The 17,995-nt window shown below is 55.6% G+C and overlaps 1 protein-coding gene and 1 long non-coding RNA gene across 5 annotated transcripts in view; one reads left to right on the top strand and one right to left on the bottom strand.

The window, feature by feature from the left end:
* Positions 1 to 5,948, top strand: part of CLYBL (citramalyl-CoA lyase) — a 243,625-nt gene extending 237,677 nt beyond the window's left edge. For all 4 annotated transcript variants that reach the window (XM_017343572.4, XM_008260142.5, XM_089303474.1 and 1 more), the window contains one exon: positions 5,443 to 5,948. The gene's annotated coding sequence lies outside the window, so the exon portion shown is untranslated. The remainder of the gene's footprint in view (positions 1 to 5,442) is intronic.
* LOC149124507 (uncharacterized) overlaps positions 1 to 17,995 on the bottom strand; it is a 62,273-nt gene that overhangs the window by 9,673 nt on the left and 34,605 nt on the right. The window lies entirely within an intron of this gene.

Raw genomic sequence — 17,995 nt, 5'->3', positions numbered from 1 at the left:
CTCGAGTCTGGAGACCACGGCCTCCGGGCTTCTGGCTTGAGCTTTTCACAGGGGTGGGAGGAGCTTGGGGAGACTGAGTTCCACAGAAGGACGACCACGAGCCCCGGGACCCCCCGGCTCACATGCTCAGGGAGAACCCCGCTAACAGCCCAGCTCCCACAGGAGGCTGGGAGCTCGGAGCGCCTTGCCTTTCCCCAGGGAAAACTCCCACAGTGGCCTTCGGGGCACCCTCTCGCAGGCTGCCCCGGGGAGCTGGGGCCAGCATTCCCGCGTCAGTGACAGCAGCCACGGCTCAGACCCCAGGTGACTCCTGCCAAGCCCCCCTCAGTCTCAGTGCCTGCGTGGGATTTCTATCGTAGTGTTGCCCAACCGTGGATGTCCTGAACACGGCACAGTCACGCGTCTCCAGTGCCTCTCCCGCCCGCATCACTCACCCCAGCACGAGCGCTCCAAATTCTGTCACTGTCGCCGTCTGCCTGGCCACACGTAACTCTGACTTTGTTTTACGTTCACAGAAAACCTTTGCTCTCAGCATTGGTTTCTTCAACTGCACGGTAATGCCCAACTCCACCACGTGTGACGAGGCCACGGCGGTCACCAGCCAGGTGGCCCTTCAAGCCCTCCCCCACCCACAACAATGGCAGGCAGCAGCTCCTTCAGCCAAGGCCTCGGTCTCGAGGGGCTCAGCCCCTCCCAGGCACCTGCACCCCGCCAACAGCGAGCCCACAAGGCAGAGATGTGAGGGCCAGCTGTTTGGGTCATACGCTTTGCTGAGCCATACGTGCCCCAGCACTCTCTCTGTGGTTGGCCAAGGCTTCGTAGGGATCTGCTGGGCACTTCGACTTCACCCCAATCCTCATTTTTTTTTTCTTGACAGGCAGAGTGGACAGTGAGAGACAGAGAGAAAGGTCTTCCTTTGTCGTTGGTTCGCCCCACAATGGCCGCAGTGGCCAGCGCACCGCGTTGATCTGATGGCAGGAGCCAGGTACTTATCCTGGTCTCCCATGGGGTGCAGGGTCCAAGCACTTGGGCCATCCTCCACTGCACTCCCTGGCCACAGCAGAGAGCTGGCCTGGAAGAGGGGCAACCAGGACAGAATCCGGCGCCCCGACCGGGACTAGAACCCGGTGTGCCGGCGCCGCAAGGCGGAGGATTAGCCTAGTGAGCCGCGGCGCTGGCCCAGTCCTCATTCTTTCCCCTCCTCTCCTGGGTGTTTGCCCCTAACATCTTTCCCCCTCTTGTCTGAGCGAGCATCTGCTTTGAGAGACCCTAACCTTTAACGGTGGGGAGGGCCTCCTGGCACAGCGGGTCAAACCGCCACTTAGGACACTGGTGTCCCAGATCAGAGCGCTGGCTCAAGCCTCAGGTCCTCTGCTCCCAATTCTGCTTCCTGCAAGTGCACTTGGGAAGTCACAGGGGAGGGCCCAAAACCTTGGGTCCCTGCCACCCACATGGGAGACCTGGATGCAGTCCCTGGCTCCTGGCTGCCGCCTGGCCCAGCCCTGGCTCTTGCAGGTACCAGGGGAGTGAACCAGTGGGTGGAAGAGCTCTTCTCCAACCTCTCTGTCTCCCTGCCTCTCAAGTAAATAGGTGACTTTTGTAAAAAATCAGTTACTATATCTAAAGCATCTAGCGTATGGTGGTTGCCAGGGTTTGGGGGGCTGGGGAGTTGTTGTGGGGGACAGAGTTGCAGCTTCGCAAGATGCAAAGTGTTCTGAATAAGGAGGTGGTGGCGGCTGTGCAACGACGTGCCGCTGAGCTGTACGCTTAGGCATGGTTGCAATGGAAAATTTCATTATGTACTTCCAGGCGTGGATTCCAAACACTTTTTTTTTTTGCATTAAAGTAAATGTATCTCATTCCATTTTCTGCCAACTTTTTAACATACCCTTGTATATTGCACCACAGATTTCAGAGATAATTTTTTTTAAAGCAAGTGAATGTAAAAGATAACGAAACACTTAAGCACTGCATTTGTAAACGCACCCAGCCTCTGCTTGGCACTCAGCAGGCACTGTGTGATGGCCGCACAGGTGCTGGGGCTCTGGGCCAGCGACCACGACAGTCCCCCTGCAGCGGGGCTGCCTGGCACGTGCACTGCTTTGACGTGAACCCCCAAGTTCTCACTGACGTCACTGGTGGGACACACAGGTGCACTCGGGCAGCTGGGGGCGCAGGAGGGCTCAGCGGTACCGACGCCTGGCTGAAGGGGGCGCTGCTCGCGGCGAGCAACGACAGTGTGGCTCCTGGCGCCCTGAGGGGCCTGGCCAAAGGCCACGCGGCTGGCAGCACCAAGGCTGCGAGGGCACAGTCCAGATTCCCACCCGGACGACGCGGATGCGCCTCTTCATCAACTCCGCAGAGCAGAAATCCCGAGCAAAATCAACGACGCCTCCATGGCTAGCGCCACCTTCCTCAGAGACCCGGCCTCTGAGCCGCACGGCCCGACGTCACAGCCAGGGGTGCGGGGTGCGGGGTGGCGACCACCTCACAGTCCCCCCAGCTGCCTCCACCCCCGGGGTGGCGACCACCTCACAGTCCCCCCAGCTGCCCCCACCCCCGGGGTGGCGACCACCTCACAGTCCCCCCAGCTGCCCCCACCCCCGGGGTGGCGACCACCTCACAGTCCCCCCAGCTGCCCCCACCCCCGGGGTGGCGACCACCTCGCGATCCCCCCAGCTGCCCCCACCCCCGGGGTGGCGACCACCTCATAGTCCCCCCAGCTGCCCCCACCCCCGGGGTGGCGACCACCTCACAGTCCCCCCAGCTGCCCCCACCCCCGGGGTGGCGACCACCTCGCGATCCCCCCAGCTGCCCCCACCCCCGGGGTGGCGACCACCTCATAGTCCCCCCAGCTGCCCCCACCCCCGGGGTGGCGACCACCTCGCGATCCCCCCAGCTGCCCCCACCCCCAGGGTGGCGACCACCTCATAGTCCCCCCAGCTGCCCCCACTCGCGTTTTCTGGAAGCAAAGTAGAAGCCTCCCTGATGCCGCTAATCACTCGGTGAATTCAGTATCGCTGCGGGGCGGCGGGTGCTCCCTGTGGACGCGGGCGCTGTGCGGAGACTGCCGGCAGGCGCCCTGAGAGCGCGGCAGCGTGCGGTGTGGCCAGGTGCTTACCGCCCTTGACGTTTTAGGAGGTTTCTAGTCTGAAGCGATGCTGGCCAAGGGTGGCCTCTCGCTCTTACAGGCAGTTCATTTGGGAGAGCGCCTCAGAAGGCCCAGGGGAAAATGAAACCCACAAGGAAGTGTATTCAGGTGCAAAAAAAATTTGAAATCCATGCATAGTTTTTTTTTTCATGACATGCATTTTTATGGACTTTTGGATCCCCTCATATGCATGGATTTTAAAAGTTTTTATGAGCTTTGTTTGAAGTGCTTTCGTATATAAACCTGAGAAATCCAAGTGTTCCAAGTTTATAAACTTGGAAAACGTGATTTGTACCCCATTCTTTTTTTTTTTTTTTTTTTTTTTTGACAGGCACCGCGCCGATCCGATGGCAGGAGCCAGGAGCCAGGTGCTTTTTTTTCCTGGTCTCCCATGGGGTGCAGGGCCCAAGCACCTGGGCCATCCTCCACTGCCTTCCCGGGCCACAGCAGAGGGCTGGCCTGGAAGAGGGGCAACCGGGACAGAATCCGGCGCCCCGACCGGGTGTACCCCATTCTTAACCTTATTCCTTTTAGGGGCCCATTACCAGGAAGGTAACAACAAATGAGCACTATAAAAGTGAAACTTTCAGGGCCGCCCCCTGCAGCGCCGGCATTCCCATAAGGCGCCAGTTCAAGTCCCGGCTGCTCCACTTCTGATCCAGCTCCCTGCTCTGGGGAGCAGCAAAGGATGGCCCGAGTCCTTGGGCCCCTGGATCCACACGGGAGCTCTCGGCTTCTGGCTACGACCTGGCCCGGCCCTAGCCATTACAGCCATCTGGGGAGTGGACCGCGGATGGATGGAAGATCTCCCCCCGCCCCGTAACTCTTTCAAATAAATAAGTCTACTATAACAATGCAATTTTCAAATTATTAATAAGCATTCCACTTTAGGTGACCAGAATGTGACCCCCTAAGATCATCTGTATCACTTTGCCTCCTTAAAAACCTTCTTCTAAAGCCGTCAGTCTTCCTAGCACCCCAGGAATTTTCAGATGTGAAACAGAACTTTCGAGAACAGCGAAGGTAAACACTGTTGAAAGAGGCGGCAAACGCGCACGGGCCGCGAGCCCGCACGGCCCCACCTCGGCCAAGGAGCACATTTTCACGTGGCTTCTTCCAAAGGCCGGGTTGGCCGGGCGCCTGGGCCCTCCAAGGCCATGTGTGTTCCATTAGCGAGGGGCCCGGTGTGTTTTCATAGCCGCCGGTGCCATGTTTAGAAAGAGCCGCCACGACGTTAGGGCTGCACCTTCATTTTTTGAATTTTCAAAACTTGTCCCTTTCTACTCCTTTATTTTCTTTCCACAAAACAAAGTGCGAGGAGCGCCTTTAAGAAAGGGTATCCAGCCCCGCAGAGGCCCGGCGTGTGACCCTCGGGCCACAGAGGACGGCCTCTCTTTTAAGTCCAGCATTCCCTGTTGGGAAGCACTCCAGCTTGTTCTTTTTATGAGAAATTTTAACTGCTGGACTTAATTTAATTATTGTATTTTGTACATATTCCCAGAAGCCCTGGGGCATGCGCTTTGCTTTTAGCAAAACTTTCAAATAAATAATCTTTAGAAACGCTCCCTTTCTGATGGTCACTCCTTTGACAAGCTCGGCTCGGCTCAGGCCAGGCAGGGAAGTTTCTTTCTCCTTCCTGACTTAACTGCTGGCATGCTCTGGCCCAGTCTCCTGGAGCCATTGGCGTTCTCAGGGTTGGAGCCTGGGTTTCGTAGGAGAAAGACAAGAACAGGCTAACAGCAAAGATTCGGTGTCTTTACGACACTTGAGGGAAGATGGAAATAAAAGACAAGGTCATTTTGGTACAAGAAGTTTTACATCTGTGCACACCAGGGATCATCAAAAAGTTCCAGGGAAATGTGCATTATGAAGAAAACTATGCAGGAATTTCAATTTTTTTGCACCAAAATAACCTCATCTTTAAATGTTTTGTCCCCAGAACATTTTCCACTGCCCTTGTATTTGCACATCTGTCTTTATCTGTCAACATTTCTATTTTGAGTTTCTAGGATTTCCAAAACCTGGAATTCAAAATCTGACCACCTCTTGACCCTCAAAGGTGAAAAATAAATTTGCTTTTTGGAGTTGACCTAAAACTCGGGAATGCAGAAGCGTGAACCGAACATAACCGTCCGCCCTCACTGATGTGCCCGACACACTCGGTGGGGTCGGGTCACTCAGGACGCGGGTTCCCGGGAGGACTTCCGCGGCTGTGGAACAGAGGGAGAGGAGCTTCTGAAGGAGCGCTGGTTGTGACATGACTCTCACTGCCTTCCCTCCTTGGATTTCAGGTGTCTGAACACAGAAACCGCAGCATCTTGCATTGCTAAAAGCACTTTCGAGAACATCCGGGCCTGTGGATATCAGAATTTGCTAGTGAGCCCTTCGTAAAGATTCAGTAAACCAGACTCCAGAAGAAGAAGAAAAACGACGGCAACTCCGCGGGCCAACACCGAAAGATGCAAGTGGCTTTCACGGCAGAGGCCTAAGGCCCAATACGTGACACGACCAGGAACTCCTGGCTGCACTCAACTTAAAAAACAAGCTCACGGGGCTGGGGTTGTAGCGTGGCCAATGGCTGCCACCTGCCAGGCTGACATTCCGTGTGGGTGCTTGGGCCCCTGCACCTGCCTGGGAGGCCTGGAAGAAGCTCCTGGTTCCTGGCTTCAGATCCGCTCAACTCTGGGTGTTGCAGCCATTTGGGGAGTGAACCAGCAGATGGAAGATTCTCTCTCTGTCTCTCTCTCTCTGTTTGTAACTCTGCCTCTTAAATAAATAAAATCTTAAAAAAAAAAAATTGCTCAGGTCAGGGCCCACATCATGGCATAGCTGGTAAAACCACTGCCTGCGACACTGGCATCCCATATGGGCACTAGTTTCAAATCCTGGCTGCTCCACTTCCCATCCAGCTCCCTGCTAATGCACCTGGGAAAGCAACAGAAGATGGCGCAAGTGCTTGGGCCCCTGCACCCACGTGGGAGACTTGGATGGGGCTCCTGGCTCTTTGCTTCAGCCTGGCCCAGCCGCAGTCATTTCATGAGTGAACCAGTAGATGGAAGATTTTTCTCTCTCTCTGTAACTATCTTTCAAATAAATAAATAAATCTTTTTTTTTAAGGTTGGGGGGGGTGCTCAGGTTGGATTTTGGAAAGCAGGCACACCTGTCGGGAGTGCCGTCCTGTAACACGACTCAAAGCAAAGCTCATTCCCGAAACACGAGAGCGAGCAGACAGCAGCATCAGTCCCAGTGTCAGCTGGAACTGGCCCCGGTGCCTTCGCGCTGTCTGCCTCAGTTTCCATAAAAACATGAGGCACCAGCTCAGCTGAGAGAGCTTCCCAGACCCCCCCCCAAAAAAGGGGGTCTCAGCACAGCAGGAGAGGCCACGCTGAGGACAAGCTCCATCCGCGCGAAGCCTCCGCCGGGAGCTCGATCTGGAGCCGTCTCTGCAAACACCCGGCCCCCCAGGAGCGGCTGGCCCTCACTGCTGGGCACCAGGCCAGCTGGCTTCCCCCATTCTGACCAAGGGGCCTGCCCCTCCCAGTTCTCCCAGGCCAAGGACCTCCCAGGAGAGAGGCGGGGAACTTTGATGTGGCCCCTTGCCTTGGGCTACGAGACCTCTGGCTGGCTGCTCCTCTGCCATCCTAATAAGGCCGGGACCTGGGATCACAGATGGAAAGCTCCGGGTTTGTGAGGGTTTTTGGGTTTTTTTTTCCAACACCAGGATGGCTGAGATGCAATGATTAAAACTACAGAGTGCCCACCATAGAATCCGCCACCCAGTCACTCCCTGGCAGACGTTGATTCAACTGCTATTATGTGTCCACGGTACATGACGTCACTGTGTTAGTCCTTGCGGGCAGGGTATCCTGGAGCCTCTGCCCGTGCTGGGCATCCTGGGTGGGAGCTGCCCACTCTTACACTGTTTTGCCCACTTATTCTAAGTACTGTTCATTACCCTTTAAGATGAGCAAGCAAATTAGCCAAGAACCTAGCTCCAGGTCTGAAGACAAAAAAGCCAGTGAGGCGGGGGGTGGGGGGAGGGGGGTGTGAGGTGGGGGGGAGGGGCATGAAGGGGAAATGCACAGTATCTTAGAGGTGCACGCTCTTGCAGGCGTAAAAGAACATTTGGGTAAAGACTGCACATCCAGGCCGGCGCCGCGGCTCACTAGGCTAATCCTCGGCCTTGCAGCGCTGGCACACCGGATTCTGTCCCGGTTGCCCCTCTTCCAGGCCAGCTCTCTGCTGTGGCCAGGGAGTACAGTGGAGGATGGCCCAAGTCCTTGGGCCCTGCACCCCATGGGAGACCAGGAGAAGCACCTGGCTCCTGCCTTCGGATCAGCACGGTGCGCCGGCCACAGCACGCCGGCCGCGGCAGCCATTGGAGGGTGAACTAATAGCAAAGGAAGACCTTTCTCTCTGTCTCTCTCTCTCACTGTCCACTCTGCCTGTCAAAAAAAAAAAAAAAAAAAAAAAAAAAAGACTGCACATCTGACAGCAGGGACAAACATATTCCAAACAGAACACACTAAACACAGCCCCGGGAGAATGAGGAACTACAACAAACAAGGCAAAGTACCCAGAGGGAATGTTGGAGTTTCTGTGTCTTCCACAACAGGTATTTACAAGTTTTACAGCCAGAAAAAGGGGCTGGCGCTGTGGCTCAGTGGGCTACACCGCTGCCTGCCACTCCGGGACCCCGTATCAGAATGCTGGTTCCACTCCCGGCTGCTCCACTTCCCACCCAGCTTCCTGCCAACGGCCTGGGAAAGCAGAGGGAGGTGGCCCAAGTCCTTGGGGCCCTGAACCCACGTGGGAGGCCCAGAAGAAGCTCCTGGCCTCAGCCTGGCTCAGCCTTGGCTGCTGTGGCCATTTGGGGAGTGACCCAGTAAATGGATGATCTCTCTCTGTATAGAACTCTACCTTTCAAATAAATCATCTTTTTAAAATGCTTTTAATATAAAGTTAAGTTCAAAAGCAGATGTGAAGCTGCCACCGCAGAGTCGGGAGCTGTACTCGCTGACTCCCCCCACCCTGAGCAAGGCACCGGAGTCCCCGGGCCTTAGTTAAGTACCTGTGAAATGGAAGTCATGCTAGCACCCATCTCTTAGGGTGGTTTGCGACTGAAATAACACAGGGAAAGACCAGTGCTTGGCACGCGGTGGCCCTCGGCAAACCTCGGCTGCCATTATTAGCGTGATTACAGCCACGTGACGGCAGCACACGAAACGTTAGCAAAAGTCAGGCTTGGATGATGAGCCCGGTTCAGTCCCCTGCTGTTTTTGCTGTATTCCCAAATCTGCCATTTGATGGCACTCTTTTAAAAAACAAAATGCAGCTGATTACAAAGAGCGACTGCAACAGTTTTTGATCGTCCTAGGGTTTTGCTGAAAATCACTGGGTAGAACGCGCTGGCTGGTGATCTTCCTTGGCTCTGAAACCCCCATGGTCGGGGCCTCTGCCCCAGGCCCCAGGGTCAGGGACGCGTCTGCTCACCCAGGAGTGGCAACAAGTGCCCGCTTGGCCACCCGCTCCCTGTAGGTTCTCAAAAAGCGTGTTTTGGGGGCCAGCGCTGTGACGTATCAGGTAAAGCCACCGCCTGCAGTGCCAGCATCCCATATGGGCACCCGAGTCCCGGCTGCTCCACTTCCGATCCAGCTCTCTGCTGTGGCCTGGGAAAGCAGCAGAGGATGGCCCAGGTGCTTGGGCCCTGCACCTGCCTGGGAGAAGCTCCTAGCTCCTGGCTTTGGATCGGCGCAGCTCTGAACCACTTGGAGAGTGAACCAACAGATGGAAGACCTCTCTCTGGCTCTACATTTCTAACTCTTTCAAATGAAAAAAATAAAAAGCGTGATTTCCTCTCACAAGGCGGAACCTCCGACGCCGTGAACACCCCCAGCCCCGACAGAAGTTCACAGCAGCAGCCGAGGGGGCCTGCGGCTCGGCCTTGGCAGTGGGGACAAGGCGTCCAGAACAGGGCCACGCGAGGGGGCTTCAGGCCGCTCCTGCCCCTGGGAGATGGGATTAAAAGGTACCTTTAATGTCGATACAAAACATTTTGAAATCTACACTTAAGAGGTGATCAAGAAATTCACAGAAATGGGTATGATGGAGAAAAACAAAACAAAACAAATCTACAGGCCGGCGCCGCAGCTCACTAGGCTAATCCTCCGCCTAGCGGTGCCGGCACACCGGGTTCTAGTCCCGGTCGGGGCGCCAGATTCTGTCCCGGTTGCCCCTCTTCCAGGCCAGCTCTCTGCTGTGGCCCCAGAGTGCAGTGGAGGATGGCCCAGGTGCTTGGGCCCTGCACCCCATGGGAGACCAGGAAAAGCACCTGGCTCCTGGCTCCTGCCATCGGATCAGCGCAGTGCGCCGGCCGCAGCGCGCTGGCCGCGGCGGCCATTGGAGGGTGAACCAACGGCAAAGGAAGACCTTTCTCTCTGTCTCTCTCTCACTGTCCACTCTGCCTGTCAAAAAATAAAAAATAAAAATAAAAATAAACACAAATCTACAGATTTCAGAGTTTCCTGTACCCAAATCAGCTTCCGTTTGAATTCCAATTTCCTACAAGCTCTGAAGCGCCTCGTAGTCCCCGCTCCGCCCTGGATCTGTCGTCTCAGAAGTCCTTCCCGCGGGGCAGTGGGCCCACTGCGTGGGGTGTGGGGGCGGCACCCCCAGGGGATGGCTCCACCGCTGGTGACGTCACCGCTGCCCCCCATCTTCACTCACCAACAGGCTGCTGCCCACGCTGCACGCAGGGGTCTTTCTGGTAGCTACTCTTTTTCCATCGCATCTGGGGGGGAGGGAGTTGGTAGGTGGCAGGGACTGTTTCTCTCTCATCCTGGGAGGCTGGAATGAAGCCACAGAGGGGCTTTGTCCCTGGCACCTAGCGCCACGCCTGCCTCCAATACATTTTTGTTGAATGAAGGAATTAAAGAAAAACCTGGAGGTGTTGCTTTTCCCCTGTGAGAGGCTCCCATGGAGTCTGTGGGAAAGCGGGCTCAGAAGTCTGGGTGGGCGCAGGCTTTTGGCCAGGAAGTTTGGGCACCAGAGGAGCCGAGCGCACGTCTGGGCTCGTTTCCCGCTAACACAGACCCTGCGAGGTAGCAGGGAGGGCTCAAGGGCTCGGCCCCTGCCACCCACGGGGGAGTCTCGGATGGAGCCCCCGGCTCCTGCCTTCGGCCTGAACCGAAGGGGAGTGAACCAGCGGAAGAAAGATCTCTCTTTCTCTCCCTCTGCCTCTGCCTTTCAAATAAATAAACAAACACTTAAAAAAAAAAAAAAAAAAAAACTTCGCAGTCTGGTTGCAGAGAGAAACAGAAGCAAAGAGGGCGTAGCACCATGTGGAAAGCAAACCGGAAAGAAGTGCACGGTAGAAGCAGGTGCACAAGGCTGTGTGACCTGGGGCAAGGCACGTGACCTCTCTGGGCTAACACTGGTCCTCTCTGGGGATACCACTCCTGGTGGTCCTGTCCGTGAGCTAACAACTGAGAAACACCCGGGCCACAGAAACACGGCCCGTCACGAACCCAACGCCTGGCCATGTCTCACTCCGCGCGTCATCACGCTGCCCCGCGGCCGTCAGGGTCGCATCTGCACGCGGGGCCACCAGTGCGCGCTGTTCCTGCTCCCCAGATGTCCCCATGCCCCCATGCCCAGCTCATGCACCAGGCTCCCGTGTGTCTGCCCAACCCTCATGTCCAGAGCAGGTCTTGGCCTTGGAACACCCATAGTCGCACTGAGCCAGCCGCCAAGTCCCGCATCGCGGCTGCTCTCCTCCCAGCTGGGCCCCGGGGTGGGGGTGGGGGACACCCGCCTAGCCCCACTCAGAGGGAAGGGGCCCAAGCTGGGGTTGGGAGGGGGTGGCTGGGGAGGGGACAAATCCCCAAGGTACACACACGACTACCCCAGACCTAACCGGAAGCATGGGAAGGGTGTTTTGGTCCAGGGATGGCCCAGGGGAGGGACCCACCTGCCTTCTCCAGTTCTTCTTTCTAAAAAACATTTTAAGTTATTTTAATTTTATCCAAAAGACAGACAGAGAGAGAGAGATCTTCCATCTGATGCTTTACTCCCCAAATGCCGGCCACAGCGAGGGCTGGGCTGAGGCAGAGCCAGGAGACAGGATCTTGGTCCTGCTGCCTCCCCGGACTTGAACCAGGACTTGAACCAGGCACTGCAGCATGGACTCAGGTGTCCCAGCACCTGTCTCTCTGCTGCCTCTGAGGCCGGGGCCGCTTCAGCCGGGACGCCCGCCTCTGGAGCCCCCTGGTGCCGAGGTGCTTGGCAGGTAGTGGGTTCCTGACCCCTCTTGGACGGGGCAGATCTTCCTCAGGAAAGCTCAGACTCTCGCTCCCTCCATGACCTGCCTCCTGGCTCAGATCTCCTCCTCCAGACTCGGCTCAACCCCGACTGTCTCCTCCCTCAGACTCAGCCTCCTCCTCCGACTCTGTCTGGACCTGTTCCCACCAGGTGTGCACCTGACATCCTCCACCATAGGTCCTGCTCCTAGTTTCAGAGAAAGTTTGGCCCCAGGCAGCATCAAGCCCAGCCCCTTTGTCCTGGCCGGCGCCCCTCGGTCCCCACAGGACAGCCTGGAACCCTCCCGAGCTGGCTTCAAAGTGGGGCCGGCACCAGGTGAAATGCAGCCGCTGCCTTTTTTTTTTTTTTTTTTTTTAAGATTTATTTATTTGAAAGACAGAGTTACAGAGAGAGGGAAGAGGGAGAGAGGCAGAGAGAGAGGTCTTCCATCCACTGGTTCACTCCCCAGAGGCCGCAATAGCCAGAGCTGCACTCATCTGAAGCCAGGAGCCAGGAGCTTCCTCCAGGTCTCCTACGTGCACGCAGGGACCCAAGGACCTGGGCCATCTTCCACTGCTTTCCCAGGCCACAGCAGAGAGCTGGATCGAAAGTGGAGCAGCCAGGACTAGAATCGGCGCCCATATGGGATGCCGGTGCTTCAGGCTAGGGCATTAACCCACTGTACCATAACGCCGGCCCCAAGTCGCTGCTTTTAGCTGCACAGGAGGAAGTGCAGTGGGCAATTTTCAGAGACTTCTGGAGGAGGCTCAGGTCTGGCTTGCCCGGAACTGAAATTCAGGGTGTGGTTCCCTGCACTGAAATTCCTTTTGCTCAAAGCTGAATCCTCCACACTGTGGACTGTATACAAAATTACGTTTGCTGATTAAGACCTGCACGCTTGGCCCCCTGCTGGTTGCCACCATTCTGCTGAAAGACATTGTGCCCATGGTCGCCGACAGCCCACACGCTCCACTCTGCCGCTGCCGAAGCTGGAGGGCCTCTCGGGGCTCCTGCTGTGGGCCCGGGCACCTGATCACGCCAGGTCTACTGTCCCACCCCAACGGCCCTCCGCTCCTGCACACACCACACAGGGCCGCCGCCAGCTCCTGCCACATACAAGGTGCCAGCAGGATACACTTGTCAGCCGTGTTTTCATTTAAAAAGTACTTCACTTGGGGCAGGTGCTGGGGGCAGGGGTCAAGATGCTGCCTGGGAAGCCTGCGTCCCCCATGGGAGTGCCTGGATAGAGTCCCACCTCTGCTTCCAATCCGGCTTCCCGCTAATGTGCCGGGACGCAATGGATGACGGATGGCCCAAATAGCTGGGCCTGGGCCACCCAGCTGGGAAACCCAGATGGAGCTCCTGGCTCCCGGCTTCAGCCTGGCCCAGCCCTGGCCAGTGCAGGCATCTGGGGAGTGAGCCAGCAGATGGAAGACCTCCCTTTCCATCACTTTGCCTTTTAAATACATAAGCAAATGGACCTTTAAACACGCCTGTTCTTCACAGGGGCACGATGGTTTGAGAGGAAGAGGACGTGAGCTAAGGCCAGGTGAAGATCTTCCCGCTCGGCACCCGCAGCCTCTCCGTGCACCGATTTACCTGCTGCGCCCAACCCTCTGCTCCGCACTGCCAACCTTTCTGTCCCAGGTCTGAGGCTGCCTCCTTCCTCCGACTCCAGGCCATGAACATGAACATCAACGAACAGCTCCGCACAGCACTACTTATAGGGGCTCCAAGCTAATAACTGAGCGAGGAACGGAAAAGTGAAGTTTTGTTGTTTGTCCTGATGCACGCTCAGAATGCCAAGGGATGGCTTTTCTTTTTCTTAAGTTTTATTTATTTATTTCTTTTTTTTTTTTTGACAGGCAGAGTTAGACAGTGAGAGAGAGAGAGAGAGAGAGAGAGACAGAGAGAAAGGTCTTCCTTCCATTGATTCACCCCCCAAATGGCCGCTACAGCTGGCGCACTGTGCCAATCTGAAGCCAGGAGCCAGGTGCTTCCTCCTGGTCTCCCATGGGGTGCAGGGCCCAAGCACTTGGGCCATCCTCCACTGCATTCCTGGGCCACAGCAGAGAGCTGGCCTGGAAGAGGGGCAGCCGGGACAGAATCCGACGCCCTGACCAGGACTAGAACCCGAGGTGCTGGCACTGCAGGCCGAGGATTAGCCTATTGAGCCACAGCGCCGGCCTTTCTTAAAATTTTTATCTATTTATTTGAAAGGCAGAGAGAGAGAGAGAGAGAGAGAGAGAGAGAGAGATCCCACCCCACTGGCTCACTCCACAAATGCCTGCAAGGATTGGGACTGGGCTGAGCTGAAATGGGAACCAGGAACTCATTCCGGGTCTCCCTCAAGGGCAGCAGGATCCCATTTTCTTGTGCCAACGCCGCTGCCTCTCAGCTGCCTCTCAGGGTTCACATCAGCAGGAAGCTGGAGTCAGGAGCCAGGGCCAGGTATGGAATCCAGGCACTGCATCCTTTTCTTTTGAAAAAAGATGCACTTATTTACTCGAAAGGGGTTCACTCCCCCAGATGGCCACACTGGCCAGGGCTGGGCCAGGCTGAAGCCAGGAACCTGGAACTCCATCCAGGTCTCCCACGTGGGTGGTAGGGATCCAACTACTTGTACCACATGCTGCTGCTTTCCCAGGCACATTAGCAGGGAGCTGGATTGGAAGCGGAGCAGCCGGAACTCAAACTGGTGCTCATATGCGATGCTGGCATCTCAGGTGGTACCTTAGCCCACCGTGCCACAACGTGGGTCCTCATGGCGATGCTGGCATCTCAGGTGGTACCTTAGCCCACCGTGCCACAACGTGGGTCCTCATGGCGATGCCGGCATCTCAGGTGGTACCTTAGCCCACCGTGCCACAACGTGGGTCCTCATGGGGCATCTTAGCAGTTAAGCCAAACACCTGCCCCCCCACTCCCCCAACTGGTTTTTCAATCTTTCATTCTTCCTAGCTTTCCGTTTACAAGTGAACACTCAGAAAGTCCACATCAGCCAGGCTGTGTGCATTTTTTATTGCCATGTAACCATTAGAATAGATTGTCCCTGTCTTTGATTCTGTAAATCATTTTGTTGCTCAGGTAACACAGAACACCTGTGACTCACAAAGCAAGGTGATGATGGAGGGAGACAAAAGGAGAAAGATTAAGCATGAGAGATCTGTAGCAAAGCATCTGGTATTTTGGCCAATAAAAGGAAGCCACAAGAAGCGACCTGCTTCTGAACACCATGAATCTGGCCAAATCTTGTCTGGCAAAGACTGTTAAGGTTACAGGCAAAGCCAGGCTTAAGGTAGGGGGAAAAAAAAAGTAAGCCACTTCCTCTACGGGAGCAAATACAGGACAAGGTGCATGGAGGTGACTGGGGACCCAAAGACGTGAAGTTCAAAGGCAGAGACCATCTGCCAGGCACACCCCCTGCCAAGACACACAGCCCTACACACCCCACACAGGTGTGTAGGGTCCGTTCCACAAAGGCCGTCCCTGGGAATTCCAATTCATTAGCCTGAGTGGGACTCATCTGTGGGCAAAACACCCCCACCCCTCCAGGCTAGAAACAGGAAGTGCCCAGCGGGGTTCTCAACCCAATTCTCCGCAAAGTAGAGCTTGGGGAGACTACCAGCATGATGCTTATTTCTGGTTCAGTCGCATCAAGACTGATGAATTAACACTAACATCCAAACAGAATTCGCTGTCTGTGAAAACCACTCCAGGGGCTTGCATTCCTCCCTCTAACTTCCTGTTCCCTGTTTCCACAGTCAAATACCACTAACTTGTGTCCCCCAGTGGGTCACAGAAATAATAACGGATACTCTGCTCTCCCTTTTTCTCTTCTTACTTGCCAGCCGTACACATGCCTTCTATTCAAACGCCAGTAATAAATCACTCGCGATACTCCAGGAAGGAATTTTCCGGGTGCTTTGCGCTAGACTGCTGTGATCTCTTTCACTTAAAAATTCTGCCAGGGGCCAGAGGAAGCCTTGGCTGCTCCACTTCTGGTCCTGCTCCTTGCTAATGCGCCTGGAAAAAGCAGCGGACAATGGCCCAAGTGCGTGGGCTCCTGTACCCACGTGGGAGACTGCAATGAAGTTCCTGGCTCCTGGCTTTGGGGCAGCCCGATGCCAACCAGCAGATGGAAGGTCTCCCTCTGTCTGTCTCTCTCTCTCTCTGTAACTCTGCCTTTCAAATGAATGAACCTTTAATAAGACAGACAGAGTTCTGCAGCCTGGAGGATGGATCCGAAGCCCCAGATTCAGTGGCTTCTGAGGCAGAACTAGAAGAACCCAAGAGAATCTCACGAAGGATCACGCTCCTGATGTCCTGATGTGCCGCCTTCCCCCAACTCCACTTCCCTCTTTGCCTCCTCCCAGCTAACCAAGGTCAGCCTGGCCTCCGCCTGCTCCCCAGGAAGCTGAGCTGCCCGTGAGGTGAGGCTCCCGTTCCCTGGCTGCAGCCCGGTCTTGACCAGAGACGGAATCTCCCCTCCCCACGCCTCTGCCCAAGCTTGGCCCGCATTTTTGCTCTAGGCCGGCACTGATTTCTCTAAGAGTCATCAGCCGCATCCTGCTGACTTTCCACGTTGTGTGACAAGGCCACGTTAACACCGACCTCTGCGCCCGGCACCAGAAGTCAGTGCTGGGACAAACGCATGGGAAAGTGAGTCCAGACTTGAATGGTTCTGAGCCAGCCACAACCGCTCCTGTGTCCTGGCAAACGCAGCCAGACAGTGAGGGGAGCCTGGCAATGGCAAGAGGGGATGGGCTGAACAAGGGAGGATCTTCAGGGACACGGGGGCCCCAGCCAGAGACCCTGTCCCCGTTTGGGGGTGCAGGGTTAACTCCCTAGAAGGAATGGAAATCCTGGCCTCTGGTTTGGAAGCTGTAATTTTGAGGGCAGAGGGGCTGGGTTAATATTCATTCCCTTTCCTATTCTCTCCCTCCCCCTCCCCCTCCCCCTCCCCCTCTCCCTCTCCCTCTCCGACTTCTGATAGTCGAGATCTTCTTGAGGGGCCTTTGAGGGTCTAAAATGGCCTTGGCTTCCAGACATAAAAACTTTCACATGGTGAACAACCAATGAGTTCCCCTTTGTTACTCCCAAACCTTAAATATCACCAAAATTATGAAGAGAGACCCCTAAATTCCCTGTAGGATGGGAATATGGTTGGCCATCACCCTCTCTCTTCCCCATTGGTTTCCAAAGAGAAAGAAAGGCCAGTCCCATCCATCCCTTGGTGAACCCACTCCTTCCCATCACAGACCTCAGTGGCTCCATGGAGCAGGTGCACAGCCCTGAAGCGCTCGCTCTCCTCCCAGCCAGGATGGCAGAGCTGGAGTCCTGTCAATCATCAGAGTGAAGAGGAGCCAATGGGCATGGCGTCACCCACCTCCCCTTCTCCCCTCTTTCCTCTCTGACCTCTGCGTCTCCACACCTTGGCCTTGACGTGGGTGGAGCATCTTCTCTCTACTTCGCTTCTCCATCTCCCCCCTTCCTGAGTTCTAGTTCTTTCTTTTGGGTTGGCAGACACCAGAGGGCAACATTAACCTCACCGGCTTGCCAGTTCTTCATTCTACCAGTAGAGGGAAGAGTTTGAGAGAGCCTACAGGAACTAGGAGTAAGGGAAATGTAACGGAACAGCTCCCTCAAAGGCATCCTGTGCCAAGCCATTCTGTTCCCGTTGGTAAATAATCTGTTATAAAACTGTTTGAATGCATATTAACTCACCAGAGCACGACACTGGCAAAATCCCCCTCGAGGCTATATTTTGCAAAGACACGGAACTTGCACATGAGATTAAACCAAGAGAAATTACACATTCCTCAAGGTAATCCTGACTCTCCGCGCCATACGCACCACTGCGCCTCTTGTGATCTGGTTTCATTTGGTTGACCCTAAATATCTTTGTGATTTGGGGTCCAGGTCAGTTCTAGAATATAGGCGCTTGGAGGGTGTACATGGACTTATTAGCGGATGTGAAGCCGAATTGATCGGAATCGATCATGGTCTAAATAGCACAGCCTAAGAATCAAACGTGCCCAAGCAGCCCTGGCACACTTGGAAGTCCATGCAACAGCAAACGCGGCCGTGTCGTCCCACACAGCCATGTGTACTGAGGAAATCAGAGGAGATTCCCTTTGAAAACTGTTTGCAAGGCGGAGATTCAGACATTAAACTCACGCTTTTATTATTTACCAAATAACCATCCTGCCAAGGTCGCAATCAGACCTTTAAACTGTGGATACCGGGGCAGGTGCTGTGGCACAGGGGGTTAAGCCACTACCTAGGACGCCCACATCCCCTATCAGAGTGCCAGCTGGAGTCCCTGCTACTCCATTTCTGAACCGGCTGCTTAGAATGCGCCCAAGAGGCAGCAGATGATGGCTCAAGGACTTGGGTCCCTGCCATCCACATGGGAGACCTGGATGGAGCTCCTGGCTCCTGGCTCCCGCCTGGCCCAGCTCCAGCTCTGCAAGTATTTGGGGAACAGATCAGCAGATCAAAGACCCCCCCCCCCGCCCACACACGCCCCCATCTCTCCCTGCA

Source organism: Oryctolagus cuniculus, chromosome 9 (genome assembly GCF_051225735.1).
Source record: "Oryctolagus cuniculus isolate XC-2025 breed Fujian yellow rabbit chromosome 9, ASM5122573v1, whole genome shotgun sequence".
NCBI lineage: Eukaryota > Metazoa > Chordata > Mammalia > Lagomorpha > Leporidae > Oryctolagus > Oryctolagus cuniculus.
Note: the sequence above shows the minus strand (reverse complement) of the source record. Positions and strands in the feature narration are given on the sequence as shown.